This window comes from Polypterus senegalus, chromosome 1 (assembly GCF_016835505.1).
Source record: "Polypterus senegalus isolate Bchr_013 chromosome 1, ASM1683550v1, whole genome shotgun sequence".
In the NCBI taxonomy this organism is placed as follows: Eukaryota; Metazoa; Chordata; class Cladistia; order Polypteriformes; family Polypteridae; genus Polypterus; species Polypterus senegalus.
In genome coordinates this window covers 69,068,613-69,087,897 of record NC_053154.1, presented here as the reverse complement: position 1 = coordinate 69,087,897, position 19,285 = coordinate 69,068,613, and the positions used below count along the sequence as shown (strand labels likewise).

The 19,285-nt window shown below is 40.5% G+C and overlaps 1 protein-coding gene across 6 annotated transcripts in view; it reads right to left on the bottom strand.

The window, feature by feature from the left end:
• pogzb (pogo transposable element derived with ZNF domain b) overlaps positions 1 to 19,285 on the bottom strand; it is a 187,406-nt gene that overhangs the window by 167,828 nt on the left and 293 nt on the right. The gene's annotated exons all lie outside the window — the stretch shown is intronic.

Here is a 19,285-nt window from a genome sequence, read left to right as displayed (position 1 = left end):
ATTAGCTTCCTATACTACTCCTCCTCCTCCTGCCAACTCCTAATGCAGCCCACAACAGCAGTGTCATCAACAAACTTTTGCACGTGGCAGGACTCCAAGTCGTATTGGAAGTCTGATGTACCTGTATATACACTGAACAGGACAGGAGAAAGTACAGTCCCTTGCGGTGCTCCTGTGTTGCTGACCACAATGTCAGACCTCCAGTTCCCGAGACGCACATACTGAGATCTGTCTGTAAGATAGTTCACGATCCATGCCACCAGGTGTGAATCTACTCCCATCTCTGTAAGCTTGTCCCTAAGGAGCAGAGGTTGGATGGTGTTGAAGGTGCTACAGAAGTCCAAAAACATAATTCTAACAGCACCACTGCCTCTTTACAAGTGGGAGAGGGATCGGTGTAGCATATATACTCAGCAAAAAAAGAAGCGTCCTCTGACTTTCAACTGTTTTTACTTTCAGTAAACTTAATGTGTAAATATTTGTACGAACACTAAAAGAGTCAACACCATAAGACATAAACTAAAATGTTTCACAATGTGTCACTGAATGAAGGGAGGCTCAAAATCAAAAGTACCAGTCAGTATCTGGTGTGGCCACCAGCTGCTTGAAGTACTGCAGTGCATCTCCTCCTCATGGACTGGACCAGATTTGTCAGTTCTTGTTGTGAGATGTTACCCCACTCTTCCACCAAGGCACCTGCAAGTTCCTGGACATTTCTGGAGGGAATGACCCTAGCCCTCACCCTGCGATCCAACAGGTCCCAGACGTGCTCAATGGGATTGAGATCCGGGCTCTTCCACTGCGAGGATGATCAGCTGTCCTTCCTGTCTCCCTGTAGCGCTATCTAAGGCGTCTCACAGTGCGGACATGGCAATTTATTGCCCTAGCCACATCAGCAGTCCTCATGCCTCCCTGCAGCATGCCTAATGCACTTTCACGCAGATGAGCGGGGACCCTGGGCATCTTTCTTTGGGTGTTTTTTACAGTCGGTAGACAAGTCTCTTTAGTGTCCTGAGTTTTTAGAACTGTGACCTTAAATGCCTACTTTCTGTAAGCTGTTAAGGTCTTAACGGCCATTCCACAGGTGCATGTTAATTAATTGATTATGGTTAATTGAACATGCATGGAAAACATTGTTTAAACCCTTTACAATGAAGATCTGTAAAGTTATTTGGATTTTTAAGACATTATTGTTGAAATACACAGTCCTGGAAAAGAACGTTTCTTTTTTTGCCGAGTATAGATGATGGCATCCTCCGCTCCCACCTTCTCCTGGTATGCGAACTGCAGAGGATCGAGGGCGTGGCGGACCTGTGGCCTCAGGTGGTGAAGCAGCAGCCGCTCCATGGTCTTCATCACATGTTTCGTCAGAGCAACAGGCCAGAAGTCGTTCAGCTCACTAGGACGTGGTACCTTTGGGACTGGGGTGATACAAGATGTTTTCCAAAGCCTTGGGACTCTCCCCTGTTCCAGGTTCAGGTTGAAGATTGCAGTTGCAATTGCAGACCATGGTTACTTGCTTCCGCCTATGATCAACTGTAATCAGGGTGATTAGTGAAGTATAAAAACAGCTGTTCCTGGAGCATTCCCTTGCATGGCAGTGCAACTGACAGCAAACACATTACTATGGGTGCCAAGCCACTTTCAAAAGACATCAGGGATAGAGTTGTGGACAGACATAAGGCAGGAGATGGATACAAAAAAAATCTCAAGGGCTTTATCAATCCCAAGAAGCACAGTAAAGTCCATAATAAAGAAGTGGCAAGTGTTTGGTACTACTAGGACCCTCCCTGGATCCGGCCATCCCTCCAAACTGGTACAAGATGCTACCAAGAGGCCAATGGCCACTTTGAAGGAGTTGCAGTATTGTATGTCAAAGAGTGGTCATTGTGTGCATGTGACTGCAATTTCACAAGTGCCTCAAAATTTTGGCTTGTTTGGGAGGGTCGCAAGGGAAAAGGCCACTTCTCAAGAAGGCCACATTAAGGTTTGTTTGAGCTTTGCCAGAATGCATCTTGACGATTGTGATACCAAATGGAAAAAGGTCTTATGGTTATATATAACTGCTCAAAAAATTGCCTTCAGTTGTCAATGGGAAAAAAAATCATGATGGATACAGTGGCTTGCAAAAGTATTCGGCCCCCTTGAACTTTTTCACATTTTGTCACATTACAGCCACAAACATGAATCAATTTCATTGGAATTCCACGTGAAAGACCAATACAAAGTGGTGTACACTTGAGAAGTGGAACGAAAATCATTCATGATTCCAAACATTTTTTACAAATAAATAACTGCAAAGTGGGGTGTGCGTAATTATTCAGCCCCGAGTCAATACTTTGTAGAACCACCTTTTGCTGCAATTACAGCTGCCAGTCTTTTAGGGTATGTCTCTACCAGCTTTGCACATCTAGAGACTGAAATCCTTGCCCATTCTTCTTTGCAAAACAGCTCCAGCTCAGTCAGATTAGATGGACAGCGTTTGTGAACAGCAGTTTTCAGATCTTGCCACAGATTCTCGATTGGATTTAGATCTGGACTTTGACTGGGCCATTCTAACACATGGATATGTTTTGTTTTAAACCATTCCATTGTTGCCCTTGCTTTATGTTTAGGGTCATTGTCCTGCTGGAAGGTGAACCTCCGCCCCAGTCTCAAGTCTTTTGCAGACTCCAAGAGGTTTTCTTCCAAGATTGCCCTGTATTTGGCTCCATCCATCTTCCCATCAACTCTGACCAACTTCCCTGTCCCTGCTGAAGAGAAGCACCCCCAGAGCATGATGCTGCCACCACCATATTTGACAGTGGGGATGGTGTGTTCAGAGTGATGTGCAGTGTTAGTTTTCTGCCACACATAGCGTTTTGCATTTTGGCTAAAAAGTTCCATTTTGGTCTCATCTGACCAGAGCACCTTCTTCCACATGTTTCCTGTGTCCCCCACATGGCTTGTGGCAAACTGCAAACGGGACTTCTTATGGTTTTCTGTTAACATTGGCTTTCCTCTTGCCACTCTTCCATAAAGGCCAACTTTGTGCAGTGCACGACTAATAGTTGTCCTATGGACAGATTCCCCCACCTGAGCTGTAGATCTCTGCAGCTCGTCCAGAGTCACCATGGGCCTCTTCGCTGCATTTCTGATCAGCGCTCTCCTTGTTCGGCATGCGAGTTTAGGTGGATGGCCTTGTCTTGGTAGGTTTACAGTTGTGCCATACTCCTTCCATTTATGAGTGATCGCTTGAACAGTGCTCTGTGGGATGTTCAAGGCTTTGGAAATCTTTTTGTAGCCTAAGCCTGCTTTAAATTTCTCAATAACTTTATCCCTGACCTGTCTGGTGTGTTCTTTGGACTTCATGGTGTTGTTGCTCCCAATATTCTCTCAACCTCTGAGGCCGTCACAGAGCAGCTGTATTTGTACTGACATTAGATTACACACAGGTACACTCTATTTAGTCATTAGTACTCATAAGGCAATGTCTATGGGCAACTGACTGCACTCAGACCAAAGGGGGCTGAATAATTACGCACACCCCACTTTTGCATGAAATTGATTCATGTTTGTGGCTGTAATCTGACAAAATGTGGAAAAGTTCAAGGGGGCCGAATACTTTTGCAAGCCACTGTATCTATACGGATATGGACTAGGTAATGTGTTAGGCATGAAACAATGCCACATGGTCTTGTATGCATGCCTTATAAACGTCGGGGCATGCTTCTAATGAGACGACAGATGGTGTCCTAAGGGATCTCCTCCCAGATCTGGAGCAGGGCATCAATTTTTGCCATTTCTGCAGCAGTGGGAGGATAGGGCAGTAGGCTGTTTGCTGCTTGTGCGTATCGACACATTTACAACACAAAAGATGGTGACAGAGAGGTACACTGAACTTATCTCAAGATCTCAAGATGCCGGCCTGCTTATGATTCCAAGGATTAATAAAAATAACAGTGGAAGGTCTAGCTTGTAGTTACAGGGCCTCTAAACTGTGGAATGGTCTGCCTGCTGCTATAAGAGGTGCCCCTTCGGTTTCAGCATTTAACTCCTGGCTGAAGATTTACTATTTCAGTTTAGCATATCCTGACTAGAGCTGCTGATTCACTGTACAGACTGCATCTCTGTTGTTAGTCATTAGCACTAAAACATCTATCTATCTATATATATAATTCACTAAGGCAAGACACCCATGGAAAGCAGGCCGGAAGGGGCGTGGATTCACTAAGCCGCCGACAAGTAAGATACCTATGGCACACGCAGGGAGGAGTAATGCCCACCAACTCCAAGACCATTGGATACGACGACAACTCGCAGAACCATGCCCACCAACTTGGAAGCGACGACACAAAGAACGGCGTCATTTATATTCGTCTGTCGTAGAGGCCTCATGTACCTCCGAGCCACCTTGACTGTTCATAGAGGCATGTTTCTCGCGGAGGTGAGTCGCCATATGCAGCGTGTAAGACAGTTTGCGAGGGGTATCCCATGGGATCCTTAAAACAATCCTTTACAACTGAGGTTAATACACAATGAAGGAAGCAGTCTTTAAAAACCGAGTTTTCGGTTACAATGCACGACCGCGTGCACCATAGGGAACTGATTTACACACTACATACAGCAATTCGGATCCGCGACAAACATGCGTCTTCTTCACTCACGTAAAATTATATGTTGCTCTCTCCAGAGTTCCATCTTTTCATTCACTTTCTGTTGTATTCTCAAACCCTCCCTTTTTAGACAACTGTGTCTGTCCAGAAGTGTTCAACTATCAATAAATAATTATGCGGCGTTTGTTATGCCGCGGGTTCACTATTGTGTTTTATTTTGCTCTCTCCAGAGTTCCATCTTTTCATTTGCTTACTGTTGTATTCTCACACCAACCCGTTTTAGACAACCGTGTCTTTCCAGAAGTGTTTAGCATTCAATAAATAATTATGCATGACATTGAGCGTGCGTCTACCCAGCGTGGGTAAGCCGTTGAACCCCATTCGGGCTGCAAACCATGGAATTCTACTAAGTGCGACTCATACGCTCCCACTGGTTGCGTCCCAACCCTTTGTACAAACCCCCCTCCCACCTCGCTACTACCGTGGGCGGGTGTCTTGGTGGATTATATATAGAAAAGCAGCCAAAACCGCACAGAGCAATGAAAAGTCTACGTCAGAAACAGGTACATCTGGACTGTGTAAAGATGACGACTCAACTGACGAGTTGGAGGTGGGCACATGAGCGGGCACTGCATACTGAATGAGAAATCAGCAGACTAGCACGACAGACGGAGCTGAATGGACGTCCTTCTCCTCTCCCCCCCGTTCCAGACTCCGCCCCGTGCACCCCGATCCCTCTGTCTGGCAGGAGAAGCGCGAGGACGGTCCACCAGTTTTCAGTCACGGACGATTGTGTGTTGGTTCGTTCCGTGCATGGTTACGTTTCTTTTCTTGCCGGTTTATCACATTACCGATTTTTCAAAGGTTAATTTTCTCCCTGTGCTTAAAAATCATTAAAAAACCGGCCTGATTATGCGGCATATGGTACGCCGCGGGTTGGCTAGTGATAGTTATAATTTGATACTAACCCTCACCTATTCGGTTTCTCTTTTCGGTACTCAAATGTGGCACTTGGTGCCACAGCCCACCTGCCAAGTTGTTTTGCCTGCCTAAGGTAAAGTCATCCCTGATGGAGGATCGCAGGAATCATGAGAAAGAGGGGTCCTTTCATCGAATTAGCACTATTTCAGCTGTGGAATGGCCAAATGGGGGAGGCAGCTTGATGGATGAGGTCTCCAGGACTCTAAACTTCCACAATACCTCCCCTCCCACCATCTGACCCCATTTTCAGATAATCCAAATCATATTATGGGATTTCATCTATTGTTAAATTCTACTCTGTACTTCTAAAATTTTTATTTTTATACTGTATTGAGGATTTGTTCTGTTCTGTGTAGTGTAGTGTATTGTATTGACCCCCTTCTTTTTGACACCCACTGCACACCCAACCTACCTGGAAATTGCCTTTCCTAAGGTTTCTTCCTTTTTTTCCCTAGAAGGGTTTTTTTTGGGGGGGGAAGTTTTCCTTGTCTTCTTAGAGTCAAAGCTGGGGGGCTTTCAAGAGGCAGGGCCTGTTAAAGCCCATTGCAGCACTTCTTGTATGATTTTGGGCTATACAAAAAATAAATTGTATTGTATTATGCAAACAGATTTAAGGTGGGCTGTGTTTAACACTAGAATTACCACAGACTACGAGAGATCTGGCCCACCTTAAATCCTCTCTCACCTCTCCATCAGCGTTTTTTGTCCTGTAAATGTGTCGATAAGCAGCCTGCTATCCCATCCCACCCGCCCACCGACGCAGTTAAAATTGCAAAGTTTCTCAGTATTTATCTTCGAGTTAAGTGCTGGAGCTTTACAGGGTAAAAAAGTACATCGTCATTTGGAATAAATACATTTTATGTGTGTTCAGTGTCATCAACAATCTCTGTAAAAACGTTAACACAGAAACGTTTTTCATGATTAAGTAATAATGGACAAAATGTAGACATGAAATGCATAATGTGTGACGCCTGAAATACAAATATGAAATAAACACTTTCACAAAAGGTACAAGTATAACAAAACAAGTGCACTTTTATTCAAGAATTTAACCGAAGAACAAAAAAAGCAGGTTACGGTAGGCAGTTGATACAACAGCTTGCATGATGCAATGCTAAGAACTGCTGCCTTCCAATCAAGAGGTGGCGGTTTCGATATCAGCGGTTTCCCAAATTTACCATTTTGAGTAGTGAGCTGCTCTTATTGTTTATATCATACAATAAAAACATATATTTGATTTGCACCTGTAAATTTATAGTAATTATCAAAGTTTTTTTTTTTTCAGTTTTATTCTCTCACTCACGTTCAAGCTTCCACAATACCTCCCCTCCCACCATCTGACCCCATTTTCAGATAAAGACTTGGTACAAACTTGTTTTGTTATACCCCCTCTTTATTTGAAAACCGTGTCAGATCTTGTGCGCGTGTGAGACTGGGAAAACTGTGGACATGGATGTGAATGTTGTGCGTGACTGAGAATGACTGTGGATGTCCATGTTTCCATGTGTAGACTTACATTGTGACAACGCAACATATAACTGCCCGTGAGTGAATATACAGTCATGGCCGAAATTATTGGCACCCCTGGAATTTTCCCAGAAAATGCACCATTTCTCCCAGAAAATTGCTGCAATTACAAATGTTTTGGTATACACGTTTATTTCCTTTATGTGCATTGGGACAACACAAAAAAAACAGAGAAAAAAAAGCCAAATCTGACATGTCACACAGAACTCAAAAACCAGGCTGGACAAAATTATTGGCACCCTCAACTTAATATTTGGTTGCACGCCCTTTGGAAAAAATAACTGAAATCAAGCGCTTCCTATAACCATCAACAAGCTTGTTACAACTCTCAACTGGAATTTCTGACCACTCTTCTTTTAAAAACTGCTCAAGGTCTCTCAGATTTGAAGGGCGCCTTCTCCCAACAGCAATTTTGAGATCTCTCCATTAGTGTTCAATCAGATTTAGATCCGGACTCATTGTTGGCCACTTCAGAACTCTCCAGTGCTTTGTCTTCAACCATTTCTGGGTGTTTTTAGAAGTATGTTTGGGGTCATTGTCCTGCTGGAACACCCATGACCTCTGACGCAGACCCAGCTTTCTGACACTGGGCCATACATCAAGCCCCAATATCTTTTGGTAGTCTTCAGATTTCATGATGCCTTGCACACAGTCAAGGAATCCAGTGCCAGAGACAGCAAAACATCTTAGAACCGCCACCATGTTTGACTGTAGGTACTGTGTTCTTTTCTTCATAGGCCTCCTTCCATTTTCTGTAAACAGTAGAATGATGAGCTTTACCTAAAAGCTCTACCTTGGTCTCATCTGTCCACAAGACGTTCGCCCAGGAGGATTTTGGCTTCCTCAAGTACATTTTGGCAAACTCCAGTCTGGCTTTTTTATGTTTCTGTGTCAGCAGTGGGGTCCTCTTGGCTCTCCTGCCATAGCGTTTCATTTCATTCAGATGTCAACGGATAGTTCAAGCTTGCACCCTGAGTCTGCAGAACAGCTTGAATATGTTTTGAAGTTGTTTGGGGCCGTTTATCCACCATTCGGAATACTTCGTTGCAATCTTTTATAAATTTTTCTCTTCCGTCCACGTCCAGGGAGATTATCTACAGTGCCATGTGTTGTGAACTTCTTGATTATGTTGCACACAGTGGACAAAGGAACATGAAGATCTCTGGAGATGGACTTGTAGCTTTGAGATTGTTGATATTTTTCCACAATTTTTGTTCTCAAGTCCTCAGACAATTCTCTGCTCTTCTTTCTGTTCTCCATTCTTAGTGTGGCACACTAAGACACACAACAGAAAAGTTGAGTCAACTTTTCTCCATTTTAACTGGGTTCAGGTGTGATTGCTATATTGCCAGCACCTGTTTCTTGTCACAGGCGAGTTCAAATGAGCATCATATGCTTGAAATAAAACGATTTACCCACAATTTTGAAAAGGTGCCAATAATTTTGTCCAGCCCATTTTTGGAGTTGTGTGTGACATGATGTCAGATTTGGCTTTTTTCCCTCTGTTTTTTTGTGTTGTGCCAATGCACATAAAGGAAATAAACATATGTATACCAAAACATTTGTAATTGCAACAATTTTCTGAGATAAATGGTGCATTTTCTGGGAAAATTCCAGGGGTGCCGATAATTTCGGCCATGATAAATAAATACAGACTTTTTCGAATGTTTGTCACTGTGATTTGTTAATTGTCATAGCAAAAGCTATTCTAACGGGAAACTGTATAAAAGTTTTAATACGATTGGCATATCAAGATCTTCTTTAGTGTCTAATGTTATCCGCAGAAGATGTACTACATTACCTTTCTTGTCGCCTGTTAAAATTTTACATATTGTTCAAGCAACTTTGAATACAACTACAGCCCACCACTCAGACAAAATTTACGCAATAACATTATGATATATTCTTCTTTCAACAGTAATTCGGACAGTGTCAACGGTTGTAGATATTCTACAGGATATTTTAAGTTGATGTTTTCATGTTTCGCACCATCATCAACTGTTTCAGCATAGTCAATTGATACGCATTTAACCAATTTGCCGTGTAATCGATCAACAATTTTCGCGTTAATTCGTTTGACTTCATCGTTTCTCGGTGCTAGGATTGCCCGTGTACTCATTTCTTCTGTTGAAAACCCTTCAGGATGCAATTCTTCAATAAGATTTGGACACAATAAGTCTTCTTTGATTGGAACTTAAAAGTGAGGAAAAAAGCAAAAATTTATAAGAGCCGAGACCACAGGAACTGTTTCTGATTAAAGCATTCACACGACTGAGAGGTGAGAGGACCGTGGGCGTGGTTGAAAAATGTTTGAGAGGAGGACAGGACTTGGGGAAAAAATCTCTTGGCAATAGTCTCGTTTCATGGGACCTGAAAAAAAATCTCTTGGCAATAGTCTCATCTCAATATGTTCTTTTATAATAGATTTATTTTCCATGTAATATTATATAAATGTTGTATAAAAATCTATACTTTGTTTAAAATATCGACAAGTAGTTCATTTAAAAAAATACATTTCTGCAAATTTTATACAAATCTGTTTATTTGGTGAAAAGTTAAAATTTCATAAATTTTGTGTTTAATTTCAAATTTAATTTTTTTACAGTCCAACTTATCGATTAATTAACAAAATAATAAACAGATCAATTATCAAAATAATCGTTAGTTGCTGCCCTAAAATGTTGTAATTACATTAATGAGATAACATTCTGAAATGAACAGTACTACACATCTCTGCCAAGACTGACTGCATTTACATGCACACACAACACCGGGATATTTTTAGGAATCAGACTCTGTCAGAAACATGGATTCTTAAAAACCTTTCTTTAAATGCATGGGTCCACTTACGGAAATCTCTTTTATCTTTAAAAGAAAAAAAAAAAGTTAAATACGATCAAATGCCATGAGTCAGAAAACAAGCATGAAGCAACTGGGTTAGTTGCAGTGTACATGTGATAGGAACAAGATAGTTGTCAAGTTTAACTACTCCTCAAGCAGCCTTGCTTTGGCCTTGTGTTTCTGTTTTGCTCAGCTGGACATGTGATTACCTGTTAATGTCAGTGTGCCAGCAATTAACCATGTGGCACAATGCATGTCTCTTGATTTAAATAGACACAACACAGGGAAAAAGTACACTGTCATGTAAACTTCATTAAAAAAATGAATGCATACTGCAATCCTTAAGCCACTGTTATTGTACATGCTATTCACTTCTAGCATATGAAAATCCCTACACGGAAAGAACAAACAATAAGAAGCATATATTAGTAGAATCTTATCTTATGCGTAATTGTCTCTCTGCATCTCATTTCCCAATTACACAGATAATAATACAGATGAGTTGATTCTTGCCATTCAAGTCAGAGACTGGACAATATAAGTAAAAAAAAAAAATCTCTCATCAAAGCACATATTGTATTATACAGTGGCATGCAAATGTTGGGGCACACTAGCTTAAAATGTCTGTTACTGTGAATTGTTAAGTGATCAGGAGATTAACTAATAACCAAAAGGAATAAAGTTGAAGACAGCATCTATACTAATAAAAGGCAAAGCCCTCACTGACTCACTGATCACTAATTCTCCAACTTCTCGTCTAGGTAGAAGGCTGAAATTGGCAGGCTCATTCCTTACAGGTTACTTACATAAGTTAAGCAGGTTTCATTTCGAAATTCTACACGTAACAGTCATAACTGAATCCTACTTATGTACATATATACGTCCATAGCCTGCAGCTCGGTCACCTTGTGAGGCGGCGTTGTATCCCCCATCCCCACGCCTCCCACGTAGTTGGCTGCCTGCCTATATTGTGTCCCCCATCCCCACGCCTCCCATGTAATTGGCTGCCTGCCCATATAAGGCCGTTCATCGCTCTGCTCTCTTCATTCCCTTCCTTGTTTCACCACGGTATTCATGTCTCCCTGCTGATAACTGCAGCCTTTTTATTTAATCCACGGCTTCTCCATTGTTTTATTGTTCGTTTATTACGATTATAGTTATTGTGTATTGTTCAGGTACCCATTTCCTTTACCGTTCCAACCACACCCCCATTAACATGTCTATTGAGGTGATCACCATTGATCAAAGAACTGTCACTTACCGAGTGGTTTCCATGCCCGGAGATGCCGCCTGCCTTTTCCATTCTCTGTGTTACATATTGCAAGGCCATATCAGGCTCACTCTTCATATCCGGAGGAACATTGTATCTTATGTATTGAATGGCTGGGACAGGTTCAAGGTGTGGACTGATGACGGTACAAGAGATAACTATACTACATAGGAGCACTATAAGAGTGAAATGCTTAAGCACTTCACCTATGATTCTGCATGTGAGTTGATGGCTGCCACTGAATTGTTCGGTTGTCGCTTTCAACTGTACCGAAATAGCCAAATATTTTACACCTTTGGAGAACCGCCAAGGCCTCTTAAAACATCTTAGATTCACAGGTGACTATTTGAGTAGTGGACACTTTGATGTTTATGAATGTTTCAACTCTCAAAAGCTGGATGCCAAGTTATCGATGAAACCGGTTGTATGCTTACAACGCTTGACAGATGCCGAATGTCACTTTAACACAACAAGTCCTGCAAATACGGAATTGAAACAAACCATGAAACTCAAACCGATTATGACAGCAGCAATCCAAGCTGTGAGAAAACAGAAAAAAGGAGGCATGTCAGATGTTGTGGTACATTTTCTGATGCAGCTAGACTGAAACAACTTTGTGATGCTGCCGCCAAATACTCACAGGCAGATCCACAAGTTAATAGAGACGCTGCCGCTAAATACTCGCAGGCAGATCCACAAGTTCATAGACACGTTGACGCTAAATATTCCCAGGCAAATCCACAAGTTAATACTGGGAAATCCTGTTAAACATCTTAGATTGAGTACCGATTTGGGTAGTGAACACTTCGATGAATGAAACCGGTTATCTTTACAACGGTTGACAAACACGGAATGTAACTTGAACACAACACGTCCTCCAAATACGAACCTGATTGAAAGAAATAATGATAATCAAATCCTTGATGACAGCAACACTCATAACAGTGACAAAACAATTACATTGACAATCATGTCACGTTATTTTTAAAATGTTTCCTTTTCTTTTTCATAACTTCTTTAACACACTACTTCTCCTCTGAGAAGCGCGGGTATTTTGCTAGTATTTAATATTTTAAGCAAGATTACATTTTTTATATCCATCATTCACAGGAACAAAATACCAAAAATGAAAAGTGCCTGAAGCAAAACTTTGGGCAACCGACATGGTCAGTTCTTAGTAACGCCCCATTTGGCAAGTATCACAGCTTATAAACATGTTTTGTACTCAGCTAAGAGTCTTTCAATTCTTATTTTAGGGATTTTCGTCAACTCGTCCTTGCAAAAGGCATCTGATTCTACACGTTTATTGGGCCGCCTTGCATGCACTACTCTTGAGCTCTATCCACAAATTTTCAATTATTTTCAGGTCGGAGGACTATGAGGGCCATGGCAAAACCATCAGCCTGCATCTCTTGAGGTATATATACAGATTTTGAGGTGTGCTTCAGATCATTATCTTGTTGTAGGATCCATCCTCTTTTTAACTTAAGCAGTTCTACAGATGATGTGATGTTTGCTTCCAGAATTTTCTGGTATTAATTTCAATCCATTCTTCCCTCTACCAAAGACATGTTCACTGTGCCACTGGTTTCAACACAAGTCCAAGGCATGATTAATCCACCTCCATGCTTAATAGTTGGGAGAGGTGTTAGTTTCCTGAATTCTGCGCCCTTTTTTCTCCAAACATACGGTTGGACATTGTGACCAAAATGTTCTATTTTGACTTCACTGGTCCACCGAACTCCTTTGTAAAATGCATCAGATTTGTTTAGATGTTCATCTGCAAACTTCAGGATTCAGGAAAGGTTTTCTCCTGCTGACTTTACCATGAAGGTTATATTTGTTCAGGTATGCTGCACAGTAGAATAGTATGCCACAATTCCAGAGTCTGCGGAATCTTTTGCAATCAAACAGGGGTTTTTGTTTGCCTTTCTAGCAATCCAATCAGCAGTTCTTTCAGAATGTTTTCTTGGTCATCCAGACCTCAACTTGACCTCCACCATTCCTTTAAATTGCTATTACCTAATATTATGAACTGAGGAAACAGCTACCTGAAAACATTTTGCTATTTTCTTGGTTGCTTCCCCTACTTTGTAAGCATCATTTATTGTATTTTTCAATGTGCTGTACAGCTACTTAGAGGAGCCCATGGCTGCAGATTGTTGGGACAAGGTGTTAGGAGTCAGAGAATTTATACAGTGTGGACCACCAGGGGTCGCACCAGCTGCCCCAACCCGACAAATGCAATCACCTGCTTTTATTTTTTTTTCTTCTGCCCATTGGAAACACCTTCCCCTGTTTCTCACATGCACAGCACAGTCACAACCACAACCAAAAACACATTTCCCTTCTTTTTTTCCTTCTCTGCGGGAGTCCTAGGCACCATTGCAACCCAGGGCGACCTAACGCACCGGGGAAGGTGATGCTCTGGATACTCTCCTTCCCCTGGTCTTTCCAGGATAGAGCGCCTCGGCCAGGTACACCACAACAGCTTTGCCATTAGCACCACCTGGGGTTTCCTAATGATGACTGTGAACAAGCCATAGTCCTAATAGGCTAATTAAGGTCTTAAATTTTGGTAAACGTTATCAAAGACATCAAATATGTTGGACATGCATGGTAGTCCATTCCTTTTATTCACTGTATGATTGTATTAAACAAAAACAATACACTAATCTGACATAAAAATGACACATTTCATTTCAGAATTGTAATTTTCTGCCTTTTCGTGATCACTTCATTTTCTGCTCACTTAACTATTCACAGTAACTCAAAGTTTGCATGCAATTGTATAGACATACAGTATGTTGCATTATATTGTACATATTGTGAGAGGTTTCCTATCAGATCCAGAGAACACCTGTAAAGATACCCCCACAAACCTCCAAAGGAATATAGCATGGAAGAAACAAGCAGCATCTTTCAATGAGCACTTTAAGAACTGGCAGCCAAGCAGCACAAACTGAGAAAAAAGTAATCTCAGGAGCTGCCCTGTGCATGGAGAGGTACAGGAGATGTAAATGCTATCCAGCTGAACTTCGATAGGAAGTAATGAAAAGAGCAGCTGCTTTAATGAATTCAGACCTTTTTATTTTTTGTCATTTAATTAAAATGAACACTTCTTGTCCAAATTAGAATAAGTGATTGTGTTTAGTATAGTAGCTCACATTTGTAACTAAGGCAAAAAAAGAAACAAAGAAAAATGTGCCCATATTGCCTAAAAAAATAATTATGACAAGCATTTTGTTTTTTTATGCTAACTTTTAATAGTTATAAAAAATCTAGTAAAAATTGGAGGGCATTTTATTTATGTTAGTATATGGTATGGTCATTGAACAATAAATCTACCAAATTTAATGTTCTTAATAAAAAACAAACAGTAAAATCTGCAGACTGCAGATTAATTTTAAAAATGCCAAGATTAACACTAATATAGAACATAAGGCTTCTACATGGCCAGTTATGCAGTAGCTTAGTGTAAATACATTTTAACAGCATAAAAAAAAGAAAAGAAAAATCAGAATCTGTACTAGAGTTGGTGAGATCTAATGTCAAAAAAATTATTGATTGGCATTGGCCCTCACAAAAACCTGATTGGAACATCCTTAACAATAACCAGGATACACACCAATTTTAAGGATATATTGTGATATCAGAATATAAGCAGTTTCAGCACATGTATCACATAATATCTGAGGTTCTGCTGTTTGTTTACACAGACTAAGTAACGATCAGTACAAAATCCCAGACAAAAACAGGACACCATCAAGAAAAAGATAACTTTTGGTCACCCTTTATCTATTCATCTATGTATTACTTTTTGAAAATGACATCAGTAGATCAACTGACAGTACTGTGAAAAAAGTCAAAAACAAATTTACTCACATCTTTGTGATCCCCCTTTAATTCAAACATGCTACGAGTTCAACTGAAGTGCTTTTTAACCTTTAAACCGCCACATACTTGGGGGTTAATGCACCCCTGGACGCCAGATACTTTTTAGCTGCACTTTTTAAGTAAACATCACAATTCGCAAAGAAAATGTGAAATTCTAATGGAATACATCTTTTTTTCATGCAAAGAGCATCACAATTGCTGCAACACTGATCATTTTACACATTGCAAAATAACTTTAAAAACTATTAAAAAAAAAAAAACTACTGCAAAAATCTATTATTATATGTCCAATGTGCAACTAACGCCACTAGTGAAATTCAATAAATCACTGAGCCAACTGCGCTTGAACTGGCTGCACGCAAACACACAGGTAAACGCTGATGATTGCAGGCTCATCTAGTGCAGCGGCTGAATCCCTGAGACAGTGGTGCTACAGTTCTGCCGGGGCCTCTAGCCGGATGCAGCGTTCAACGAATGTACTTTTTTGAATATACTCGGCTCTGGCGTGCTGGCAAATTGCACTGGGAACCGACTATAGCTGGGGCCGGCGGTTTAAGGGTTAAAGAGGAAAGAGAGAATGCCATCTGAAACGGAATGGGACTGGAGGTGGGCATGCAAGAAAAGAGGTGGGAGCAGACATACAATTTTGTCAGGACCCGGTGAGAGGATGGCAAGGAAGGCACTGTAGACTCCATGTGGAACAAACCCCCTAAATCACCACCTCTCCTTCAACATGCTTTAGATTTCAAACTTTAGCTTGCTGGAAGGCAGTGAGGCACACACATTTGCAGCACAACAGGTGACCATATGTATGTGCAGCACACTTGGAAGGTGTGCAATTATGTGCTGGGGCTATAGGGTTATGATTTATTTGCTTCAGTACAGTTTCAATACTGGTATTGACACAGGAAATCCGGAATCGATACAAAATACAAATTTGTGTATTGTTATTAAAAATTAGTTAAATGGACAGCATTTTGTGTGTTAAATACACCACTTTTTTTTTTAAACTGCCAGTTTTCATCTAGCCATTGAGCTATCTACCTATATATATATAAAATTCTTTTCACGTTTGATACATATGGCCACGTGAAACAGAAATTACGTATGACCACAGAACATATTATAATACAGGATCTAATCACTTCATTTGTGGACGCCATTTTCATGTCATCTTTACGAATTGTTATTATTTGTGTGAGAGTTATTTTACTGATATTGAAAAGAAGTTAACACAAACACGCCGATCTATATAGAAGTGCGACCCGCGTCGCCCTCTCCCAGCCCTCCTCTCTGGACTGAGGGGACTGGGCGGTCTCATGGTCTGGAATCCCTACAGATTTTTTTTTTTTTCTCCAGCCGTCTGGAGTTTTTTGTTTTTCTGTCCCCTGGCCATTGAACCTTACTCTTATTCGATGTTAATATTGATTTATTTTGTTTTATAATTGTATCTTTCATTTTTCTATTCTTTAATATGTAAAGCACTTTGAGCTACTGTTTGTATGAAAATGTGCTATATAAATAAATGTTGTTGTTGCAGCGCTCAGCCGTCCACCGCCAGGCACATTCTGACAGAGAGGTTTTATTTATTCGTCCGTGTGACTGTCGCGGAAACTGCCACATTATAACTTTTTTTTAATTGGCAGTACTTGATAGTAGAAGAGATGAGGAAAACAGCTTTGTGTCTTTCTACTTTTTAACTGCGCCAAGCTGTAAACAATGTGAAGACTACACCACCTTCAGCGGCGAGGGGTCGTGAGAACAAAGTGGATGCTCGGAGGCATGGAATGTCGGGCTGCTCCGCCGGGTCGAGCTTCGAAGTTTCGGGCAGCGTCCTCTCTTTTCGCATTGTTTGTGACACTTCGAGTGCCCCGTCAGCTCCTGGGAGAGTGGAAATCTTTGCAAATGAGTGTGATCGGCTGCATGACTACTTACAGTCCCTTAAGGCGAGTTCAGGTCACTAAAACCCCCGCAACATTCAAGGTTGCTTTTGTGATGAATTCTTTTAAGAAGATGGAGGGTTTACATCTAAGAAGATGTACCCACCTCTTCATGTTAGGTTTTGGACTTGGGAATTGTTTGGACCTTCTGCCCGTTAAGCATGAAAGGGCAGCGTCCACATTTCTCAGAATAATTTTTCTATTAAGTCACAGGCACGTAGTGCAAGGTTGTCAGGCAGAAATTTGCAGGGTCACATAGAAAATGTAATTTCTATACCACAGTGGTCATGTACCGCCTTTCACAAGGGATCTGCTACCGAGAGATGATCCAAATACATTTAAGCGGCTGTTAGTGCTACTTACCTGTTTTGTTATAGTGCCTTTAAAATGTACTTTACCCGAAACACTGTAAACTGTAAACATAAATGTATATAGATTCAATTCCCAACAAGAGTAAAACTGGAAAACATAGATTTCTAATGTATTTCAGGTCATTTTGAAAATGATCACCATGGAGGAAAAATTAAAATCCCAGCAATATGTATTAATCATTTTTGGACTGCAAAAGTGCTTAACTAAAGTTGGCGAGTATCTATACTTCCATAACAATCACTCCAAAGAAGATACTATTCTGAGAATGACCAGTATTCTGATTACAAGCCTTAAACAGTGTTTTGAATACAGACAAACAGCTAGTTATTTTTTTAAGCATGTGTACATTTTTCACAGGGTGTTTTGCTCACCACCTATTACAAAAATATGCACCAACAGCAGATCAAACAAATGTAATACAATAGGGTTTAACTTCTTTTTAAATACATACTATCTACTTTGTAATTTAAAAAATGATCAGCATGGACACCAAATAAAATGATTAACATCAAGATTAAAAGTTACTTTAAAAGTAACCATGCTGAAAGGAACTGTAAAAGCCTTTATGTCCTATTTTTCTTCAATCAAAGTACAATGAAAAGCAAAGTATATCATGAAGGAGTAACCTTTACCATCAAAAATTGTATGTGCATGGTTAATACTGTAAAAATTTTGCATATAATTCTAGTTCTTAATGCTGCCAAAAAAAAAATCTGATCGGATCAACACATCCACTTTAAGCTTTATAACTCTGTTCCACTACTGTTTACACACGTGGAAGCACACGAGGAAAACGAAAATGACAGCAAAGAGCTACAATATAAATTCACTCATAGCAACTGGATGCTGACCAAATGTGTAACATTAAATAACCCCACAGTATGTGAATATAGCATTCTATTATCATGAATACTCATTGTTAAAGTGTAACGCCAAGATTGCCAGTTTACACTATTTTCACAATCATTGCTTCTAAGAGTTACCCGCACAAAATAATTTTAAACTGACAAAAATACTGCGCGGCGGGCAATCAAACAATTTAAAATTAACGATTTTTTGGTAAACTGGGTCTTACATGAATTATAGTAGTCCATCAGGCACCCACGAATAACATACACCTAAAAGCAAAATCCAAAATCTTCATTCATAGTTTAAAACAGGTGGAAAGCATCTGTGTTATTAAATATTATTGTTATTAAGAACCACCGCTGGTTAGGAAGTACAACAGATAACCGTTTAAAACATACCAAAGTGGGCATTTTTTACATTTAATATCAGCCAGCATTGTTTTATGCTTTTTGCTTAGACTATAAGACTGCTGATTCAATTTCGTATACCTCAAACATCAGTGCCTCTGACGTCAGGTCATTGATAATTAAACGCGTGTAATTTCCAGGTAAAAATTTAAACCCCTTGGATACATTTGAAACAATTTTACATCAAAACGTGCTTTAAGTTGTTTGATCCTTTATACTAGCCCACTGATAATCGCACGCGTTTTGCGGATATATGGCCATTACCACAGCATCACACTGGAAAGGGGTAAACATGACTTAGACATGAGATCAACCAGTAGCAATAACCTGTACGAAGCAACCGCAACAGATTTTCATTGACTGGGGTTCACCACTTTTTACTAGAAGTCTTTAATAAAAGGGGTGGGAAAAAAGTAGTCCCCCCGGACCTCCGAAACCTTTACGCACGACCAACATGGCCGCCGCGCCGCATTACTCTCGCTGGCTACCGCTGTATTAAAATAACAAAAATATAATTTCTGCTTTCCTCGGCTACTCGAGACTATATTTGTACTTATATTTGCACGCGAACATAGTACTGAGATAAAATAAACATAAAGCATCAGC